The following is a 10,385-nucleotide window of genomic DNA, read 5'->3' as shown; positions in this document are numbered from 1 at the left end:
TTAAGGTACACCCTATGTGTAGTTAGTTGTCTTTCGTGTGTTTCCAGTGCATGTCAAGCCGCACAGAAAATCTGATTTTGTGCGTGCAAATGTAAACATATTTTACGTAACTGAACTTGTAATAGAGTACTTGCGTGTTCTGTGCTGTTGGACTGTAATGCGTTCGCCCATTTTCTGTTCCAATGTATTTATTTATCAGAAACGTTGGCGGCGTCTCATATGGGGTCTCAGACAGGGGTTGGTAATACGTCAAAGAAAACATATGGAAATGCAACAAAAGAAATATTATGCAGGACTTCATTATCGATAACTCTTCATCAATTGTAAATGCCAGCACTCACACATTTCATAATGTTTTCGCATATACGCACATAGAGAAAAGAGAGAAAAGAAGTAAATAACATGAAAAAACAGCGACGGCAAACATGAGTCGAGTGCGTATTATTTGAAAACGGAAGATCATGTAAAAGGGACGGGATTATCAGCACGCCCATACATTAATTACACGCATAATGGCAATACTTGCCATAAAAAAACATTTTAGGTGAATGAACAAGTATTAGAAAGCGTAACGTAAAGTAAAACCTGTTGCGCCTGCGTTATGTTGAGCATACGAGGCTGAATAATACGGATCGAAGAATAAAAGAAGTGTGAAAGTCAGTAGATTACTGTTGTTTAAGTTTTGTCATAAACAAATGAACAGCTTCACAGTTTATTAGTTCCACAAACAGAGAATTCAGATCAGTGATGGTGTGCCATTTTACCTTGCAGAGAGTATGCATTCAGAATGCATGCCATTGTCGCAGCCCTATTTACGTTTAGTGTCGTAAATTTTGTTTCCTAAGTGGGAGGAAGTACCTGGTGCTGTCATAAAGGCACCAACTGCCCATATATTCCTAGTTTCTGTGAAGGGAAAAAGAAAAAGGTCACAAGAACAATAACTGGATGATCTCAGTGAGTCTGCCGCTTTGGCAGCAAAAGAAAGAACGCATCATGCGATACTAAGGACAAAAATGTCAACGAACAAGCCAACCGCACCGAATGCAAGTACGTTTAGGCCTATCACCTAAAACAAAAACCTCCAAGGTAAAACTGATGTAACGCAACAATATGTCTAGCAGGGTTCCCAGTTTAATTGCGTAGTGCGGATAAACATAATTTGCCTAAATATTAGTGCTTGTCAGTAAAAGTTAGTAAAACAAAAACGCCACAACTAATCGGAAGAACGGCAGGCGGAGATACAGAACAGTGGACAACTAGCTGATATATATATATATATATATATATATATATATATATATATATATATATATATATATATATCAGTACTGACACTTTTAGTTGCCTTTTTGTTTGTCATCAATTGATTGATATGTGGGGTTCAACGTCCCAAAACAACCACCATATGATTATGAAACACGCCGTATAGTGGAGGGCTCCGGAAATTTCGACCACCTGGAGTTTTTTAACGTGCACCCCAATCTGAGCACACAGGCCTAAAACATTTCCGCCTAAACCAGAAATGCAGCCGCCGCAGCGGAGATTCGATCCCACAACCTGCGTGTCAGCAGCCGAGTACCTTAGTCATAAGACCACCACGGCGGGTCTGTTTGTTATCAAGGAATTATGGTTTTGCCGTTTCCAGGTGCTAGAGAACAGTATCTGAAGTCGTGAAAGTTCTTTGAGTTTGCGAATGTTCTTGCTGATATTCTCATTGATACATATAAAATAAAAACTCGAGAGCTGTCGCAAACGTGAATATAAAAGCTCGACCAACCCCGCTTCACGGCCACCGACAAAACAGCGAAGCTGGCAGCGTTCTCTTCGTCAGGCTAATGATTTTCTATGTCTTGCATGCTTTTTGCAAGCACGACAGCAGCCTTGAGACTATCACTCTGGCAGCCGTAGCGTACAGCGTCTCGTTGCCAAGCGTGTCGTATTCACCATCTCGAAAGGCGAAGGCACGCCGGCCGTGCACCAGCGAAGGCGGTCGGCATTTAGAGGAGTAACCATGTTCACATTTCGTGTACAATTTAAGCCCTGAATTGTCACGCCAGTAAACAGCACATGAGCAACTGAATAAACTACGGAAGGTACTGCGTTGATTTTCATGAAAGAAAACACACAAGCGCGTGACCTGCGCTCTGTATGGATGGATGGATGGATGGATAAGGCTGTACTCTTTAGATCGGGCGGTGGCTAGCGCCACCAAGCCGTAATACTTAATGAACCCAAAACTATATTTATTTTTTTCCCTTAAAATGTGAGTTTGAGGATTCGTACTTTGCAGTGAAGAGTTTAATTTTCACTCGTGCCTTGACTTTAGCCAACAATCAGATAACATCCTTCTAGTTAAGTCTACTTGCTTAAAGTCTATTTTGCCCTCCCGGTCCCTAAACCCCAGTGCTTTGAAAAACTCTGCGCCATCATCTTGAACTATAGGGTGAAGCCCTTTACAGAACATTATCAAGTGTTCGGCAGTTTCTTCTTCCTCTCCACACGCACTGCATACTGTGTCTACCCCTTTGTATTTGGCCCGATATGTCTTGGTTCGCAGTACTCCCGTCCTTGCCTCAAACAGTAGAGAACTATCCCGAGTATTATCATAGATCCTTTCCTTGGCAAATTCCTGCTTAAAAGTTCGATAGATCTCTAGTGCGGACTTCTTAATCATGCCCATTTTCCACATGTCAGTCTCCGTTTCCTTCACTTTCTTCTTAACCGATAGTTATTTTTGGTTTGGCCACCTGCTGTTTTTTAAGTATTTACCAGTCAACTTCCTGGTTCGCTTCCTCCATTTTGTATCGACATTCTTCATGTACAAGTAGCTGAAAACCTTCCTAGCCCAACGCTCCTTCTTCATTTCTCTCAATCGCTCCTATCTTGCTGCTAGCTTCCCTGCCCTCAAATGATGTCCATCCCATATCACCTTGTACTCCCTGATTTGGTGTATTCCCGTGAGCTCCTAAAGCAAGCCTACCTATTCCATGTTGCTTAATTTCTAATCTTGCTTGAACTTCTGATCTCATGCACAAGACCGCATTGCTGAACGTCAGCCCAGGAACCATGACCCCTTTCCATATTCCTCTCACAACATCATACCTATTGTAATTCCACAGTGCCCTATTTTTCATCACTGCTGCATTCCTGTTACCTTTAATCGTCACGTATATTTCGTGTTCCCTCAGGTACTCGGTCTCATTGCTTATCCATACGCCCAGATATTTGCATTTATCTGTTATCTCTAGCGTGACCTCCTGTATCCTAAACTCACTACCTTCTTTGTCATTGAAAATCATGACTGCTGATTTTTCCTTACTGAATCTAAAATCTAACCTATCTCCCTCATTACCACAGATGTCCATCAATCTCTGCAAATCTTCCTTGTTGTTGGCCATTAGCACTATATCATCTGCGTAAATTAATGCTGGTAGTGCCTGATCAATAAGTTTTCCTTGTTTGACTAAAGGGAGGTTGAAGCCCAGCCCACTTCCTTCTAATTTTGCCTCTAATCCTTGCAGGTACATCATGAATAATAAGGGTGACAGGGGGCACCCCTGCCTAAGCCCCCGTTTTACCTCTGCAGGCTTGGATACCTGTTTTTCCCACTTTATAACTACCTTGTTACCTTTATAGATACCCTTTAAAAGATTAGTGACTACATGTTCCACGCCTAGTGTGTCCAGCATTCCCCACAATTCCTCTTGAACCATGCTATAGTACGCTCCCTTGGTATCCAAGAATGCTAGCCACAGGGGCCTGTGTTCCTTTTCTGCTATTTCGATGCACTGCGTCAGTGAGAACGGATTGTCTTCCAACCTCCTGTGTTTCTGAAATCCATTCTGCAGTTCCCCCAGCACCCCCTCATCTTCTATCCATGCCTGCAGTCTTTCCTTTATAACCTGCATCGCCAGCCTGTAGACCACTGATGTCACTGTTATAGGACGGTAGTTGTTTATGTCAGCTTTGTCCCCCTTTCCTTTATAGATCACGCTCATCCTGCTAAGTTCCCATCCATCGGGAACTTCACCATCGATTATTATTTTGCTCACTGCCTCTCTCAACGCCTGCTTAGACTTCGGACCTAATGTCTTTATCAGCCTAATTGGAATGCCATCTGGGCCTGTTGATGTACTACTAGGAACCCTTTTCTCAGCCCTTTCCCACTCTCGTTGTGAAAATGGAGCCATTGCACCACTTGATTCGTCCTTGTCTATTGTGGTGCATAAAGTACTTTTTTTATGAAATTTTTCTGTCACCCTTGATCTTATATATTCAATAGCTTCGTTCCCTTCTAGCCTGGCACCTTGGGCTGTAGTTATAGAACTCTGCTCTAGGCTCGTCTCATTTCTTAGGGAGTTTAGATGGTTCCAAAATTTCGCAGCTGCCTTTCTATCTTTTTTATGTACTTCTGCCAGCCACTGAGCTCCCTTTCTTCTAATCTTTTCATTGATCAGAAGGGATGAAGCCCTTCTACAGCTTAGAAAGGTTTCCCATTTTCTTTCAACATCGTCTGTCGGTTCACCCCGCTGCTTAGCATGTCTGTGTTCCCTAGAGGCTTCCTGACGTTTTGCTATGGCTCTCTTAACTTCCTCATCCCACCAACTTTTGGGTTTGTGTCTTCTTTTCCGGGGTGACTTGTTAAGCGTCTTAGCAAGCTCTAGCTCAAACAGTCTAACTAGATTCATGTATGTCCACACTGTCTTATTATCCTCCGTGATTACTTTCTCAATTTGTTTAGTGGCTATTTCAATTTGCCTTTCTGAATAAAAATTTTCCTGTAGTTGCTCATCTTGTCTCCTTCCCACTTTCACTGCTCTTCCAAAACTTAGCTTGATACGTTTGTGATCACTACCCAGACTTCCGGAGCCACCTTCATCTATGTGCATTCCCCTGAGCTTATCAATCATCCTATGTGACATCAGTGCATAATCTATCGTCGACTGCCGCCTTCCTACCTCCCATGTTATTTGCCCTTCACACTTCTCGGTACTGTTGCAAATGATCAAATCAAGCCTTTCACACATATCCATGATCATTTTGCCTGTCGGGTCGGTATACCCATCTATATCTTCTATGTGCGCATTCATGTCTCCTAGTATAATTATCTCGCACTCTCTTCCTAACTCCTGAATGTCCTTTGATATACACTCTACCATTGCCTGGTTTTCTTCTTTGGCCTTTGCTCCCGTCCACAAGTACACGAAACCAAGGAGTGTCATTTGACCTGCCACTTTCCCTTTTAGCCATAAATGTTCCTTGCACTCCTGCTTGGCCCTTTGCCAGTCTGTACTTTTATGAATGAATGCCCCAATACCACCCCCCTTTCTGCTGCCTTCTGTTCTATTACAATATTCCCACGCGTAGTCCGGATTGTTCTTCATTTTATCTGTCGCGGCCGCCTGCAGCGCCATCAACCGACAGATAAAAAAAGCGCGTCCGCTGTTCGCGCCATCTGTTACCAAATAAAAGAAGCCTTAACCGTTGAACAACGCGCTGCTAAATTGTGCTCCCGCTCTAGTTTCGAAACGGGTGATGCGGCGAAAAGCGGACGCACTTTCTTTATCTATCGGCTGAACGTGTTGTAGACAGCTGCCGCAGAGCGAAGGCCAGGCTCTCACGAGTTCCCTTTTATAAAAATTGATACTATGTGTACACGTGAAACTACCACGCAAGAGTGAGTGATGCCTCGTTGGCTTGGGAATGCACCGAACTCAACACAAAATTTGGTATCAGAATGCCTGCATACGCCCCCTCCCACCTCCCCCCCTTTAAGGCGCTTGATATAAAAACTAGACAGTCAGCCATAAAGCCAAGCGTCAAATAAATGGTTAAGTCATTTCTACTTTACCTTCGCATGCATATAAAAATTGACGAATTTTCTCAAAAAAAAATGTTTTTAGTTTTTATGTTTCCCCCCTTCTTCCCTAGTCCTGCTTCAATCGTACAGTGGATGTTGATGTTTGTAGCAATCAGTTTTCGACCCCTTTTCATTCCACGTTTAACGACCGATATGATTTCACCATGCCTAAGGGGCATCGGAATTTATACACGTGGCATTGACGATGCATGCTTAACGTTGGTAGCCCCTTAGCTCTAGAACAATCCGCACTGTCCGCGTTGCGTGCTCTAGTTCGTCAGAACAATCTAGAATAACTGGGGCTTCTTGACTTTCTGGAACGGTGCGCTCTAAACAGGGCCCACACGTGGTCCCATTACACGAAAATTGAAACGTGCGTCGCACTATTGACCCCCTACCCCTCACATCGAAACGGTAATTCCACAGGTAATACTAGAAACGGGAGGACTAAAGTTTCAGGGCAACCATGGCAAGCGCCCCAGGTGCATCAAGTAGTTGCCAGCACTGGGCGCCACTGCCGCCTCTACCGGATGCAGATCTTTCAAGTCGCGTTTTTAAATAGGAATGTTATTCACCTAAAATATAACTGCAAAAACTACAGAAACGTGACAATTATCCAGCGAGTGTCAGCAATCCACGAAGTTTTGGGGAAATGTCTGATAAGTTTCTAAGCTGTGTTCGGATTAATGAGATCCGACAGTAGGTATTTAAAAAATTAAATAAATTGCATCTAAGATTGCCCGCAAAAGACCGAGTCATGCGCAGGAAAGGAATTCCAGGCAGGTGATTTAGGAGAGTGGTTTAAAAAAAAATTCTAGTCCGCCATTGTGTCACGATACAACAGGTAGATAGAGTACAGTGATAACAGCTGGTGGAATCTCCAGGTAAGCATACTATTTTCTCTATAACTGCAAGGATCTACTCAAGAGAAAGAAAATGCAGCGATAGATGGCCAAACATGGCCTGCATGCCAACCGATGGAGTAACCTGCAAAAATAGCTATAGTATACACCTCAACAGAAGTAACTGCAGTAACATTGGCAACAGTAAACTCTAATTAAAATTAGTGTAGTTGAATGTGATTCAACCAAAGTTGTCATGCGATAGCAGCAACTGTAGTGGACAGAATGCTCCGGCGGCGTGCCGCGTCGCAGGTAGTGGCATGCTGTTCATGATTCTCTTTGTAAACCTCGACAGAAACCACGTGACAGAAGTTGTGGTCATTGCGAGCACTGAGCGGTCAACGGAAAAATGCCGCTGCGCGTATCCGTTACTACGACAGCGTACGTGGGCAGTGGAAGAGGAGGAATGTGACGTGCGCTAAACTACAATTTGAAAGACTCGCTCATACATTTCTTTGGGTACGGCCCGGAAAAACTCGAGTTATCGTTTTAAGCTTCATCTATTGTATACTGCGGTATTTGTTGCTGGAATGTCAGAAATAGGTAAGAAACGTATCAAAACAAAAAGAGGGAAAAGAACAAGAAGAGTAATGAACATGCAGCACGGGATGCCATGACTGGAAGTTACAATTATTATTATTAATATTATGATTATTATTTATTTGATACTGTGGGCCTTTTCAGGCCTATACAAGAAAGGCCATATAGAGCAAATAAGATTTCATATCGCGGAGATGAAAAGAAATGGAAAATATGCGGCACAAACCGCAAAAACAACGATATACCAGTATAAAGCAATTAACGAACAATGCACATGTGTTTCACTAAAAAGAGTAGTTAGCATGATAACATCAACGGTAACATTGATCTACAGATGCAGCCGGTTAAGCACGTGTAGCGATGTGTGAGCACATGCGCGACACACTGTTTCAACCTTTATTTCGGCGAAGATAGCACATAATTTATTGCAATGCCTCTAAATGAATTTTCAACAGCAATGAAAATGATTCAAGTTCTGTAATTCCATAGTCTCCTTACTCGTAAGAGGTAGCTCCGGCACTGAGAACGCCGAGTTCATTAATTACCTGTTTCTGCTGTCGAACGACTGCCAAAACGAGTGTAACACACCCGTAGTTGAGTGTGTGAGTGTTTTATTTTTAAAGACGATAGTCTTTCTTGCGGACCGTCGACGGAAAAATTTTGGTCTGTCTGTCTTTGTCTGTCTGTACATCTGTCAGTTTGTCTGCTCTTAACAATACCTCAAACGGCCGACCCCATCCGCTGCGCCCACCAATAGTGCTCAAGCTTCAGAGTTACTACTTGTACGACTGTCAATTAAAAATCCATTATTGCGCATATATGGGGCACCATAACAACACGCATATTTTTTTATGCACGTCTTTTACTAGAAAAGGCATACATAAGTAATTCTAAGGAACATAGCGTTTATGACGGTGCGCTGACCATGATTTGCTTGCACGAAAAGGCAAGTGTTTCCAACGCTTTGCTAAGATGGTGACACCTACTCGTCGCCTTGCGTTCTACACCTTATCAGCTCCGAGACGCACGCGCACGCTGCCGCGCTTCGTTTTCTAAGATAACTGCTAGATGGCGCTCATGTCTGGCGTTTGAGGTGACTTGATGCGCTTGTTCGCCTTTGCTGTACGCTCGAGACACTATAACGCAGCGCCTCCAGAATACCAATCACCGATTTTCTTGCGCAGAACATCAAATAAACGTGTTGTTCACTCTCTCCAGACGCAAGACTATGGTCTTTCGACGGCATTTGCAGTGTAACCTGCAGATACAAGGCCAATGTTTTTTTTTAACCATTCCTTTTTTTTTCTGTTTCACTCCTTACCTTTTCATACCACTTTTTTTTCCGCAGCGTGGGTAGCAAACCAGAAATTTTCTTCTGGTTAGCCTCCCTGCTTTTCGCTCAACGTCAACTCTGAACGGCACCCGATTACGCTATGCCATTCTACTCTTGAAGACCAAACCCAAAAGTAGTGAAATCATTTGGATGCTCACACATCCTGCTGTGCCAATTTTGATATATATCATGTCAACGAGGTGACAACTAGAGCACCAAGACGCAGGTGAATAGACAGACAGACAGACAGACGGACGGACGGACGGACAGAGAGACAGACAGAGAGACAGACAGACGGACGGACAGACAGACAGACAAATAGATAGATAGATAGATAGATAAAACGTTCACTTTGCCTTTGTTTCGTTAGAAATTGCTTGTCATAAAGTGATAAGAGTATAGTATCGATAGATTGGCTTGAACTCCGAATGGTTGGTGCAGCTGTGTGCACATTTACCTCACTGCACCCTGCCGTAGCCAGCTGCCACATCTGCACAATCACGGAAGCCAGCGTTCTGTTTTGCATGACAGAGGAAATGACAATCCACGTGAAGACTTTTAGAGAGATTTAGAGCAACTCAAAAAGCACAGCAGATTCAGTGAGCTGGAGTATTAGCGAAGGCCATTGAAGCAATCCCACCTAGAGCAGATGTTGTTTTAGGCGGCTGGAGGAGTCTTACGGTACCTTCTGCTGATCGTTTCCGAACACTTCAGAACGCTTAGGTGGCACTTGTTACATACGGCGGGTTGTAATTGAGACCTATGAATACATTAGGCGGATTATTTCATAGAACAATGCTCCATTACTCAACGCTTCGTAACGCTCTCATTTGCACCTGGCAGTGGACAAAAATTATGTGACGTAAAACCCACGCCTTGTCTATTTCTTAAAGACCACTTGGGAACGTTGCTTCTGCTATGTTTTACTTTACAATGTTTTGCGACAATTGAAGAAGTGCAAAAGCTTAGCCAATATTACAGCAATCATTGAATATCAGTATAAAGGCTGCTGAGGTTTCGAAACCTGTGCTTCTTATTGTCAATGCCATGTCATTCGTTACTTGAAGGCAACAGCACGTGGAGATAATGGATCTAAGCTTGAGCTAAAATGCCATGCATAATACGTTTTTAGGCAAGAATGTGTGGGTGAACGTTTAATGATATGATGATGATTGATATGTGGGGTTTAGAGTCCCAAAACTACCATAGGATTATGAAAGACGCTGTAGTGCAGGGCTCCGGAAATTTGTACCACCTGGGGTTCTCCAGCGTGCACCCAAATTCGAGCACACGGATCCACAAGCATTTTCGCCTCTATCGAAAATGCAGCCGCTCCAGCCGGGATTTGATCCCACGATCTGCTGGTCAGCAGCCGAGTACCTTAGCCACGAGAACACCGCGGCGGGGCCTGGTGCACGTGTGTTCTGGCGCAATATAACCATAAGTTTTCTTTACACAACTTGAGGTACTGCGAAACTGAATGAAACATTGTGATGAGAAATCTTCACACAAAAAATTAATGGGAAATAAAGTGAATGATTGCAGTTAACTACTCTTATTTTTCAGATATAATCAATTTCATCATTGGAAGCTGCATGAGCAATGACAAAGTTTTCAGATATCAATGATTCAGGTACGCACGTTCCTTGTTGTAAAAAACTCCGTTCCAGATACTCGTCCGATGGGCCTGTAACTGATCGCAGTGTCAGCACGACTATCAGCAAGCACATAAAAGTAGTCTGAACAAATT

Source organism: Rhipicephalus microplus, chromosome 6 (genome assembly GCF_043290135.1).
Source record: "Rhipicephalus microplus isolate Deutch F79 chromosome 6, USDA_Rmic, whole genome shotgun sequence".
Taxonomy (NCBI): domain Eukaryota; kingdom Metazoa; phylum Arthropoda; class Arachnida; order Ixodida; family Ixodidae; genus Rhipicephalus; species Rhipicephalus microplus.
Note: the sequence above shows the minus strand (reverse complement) of the source record.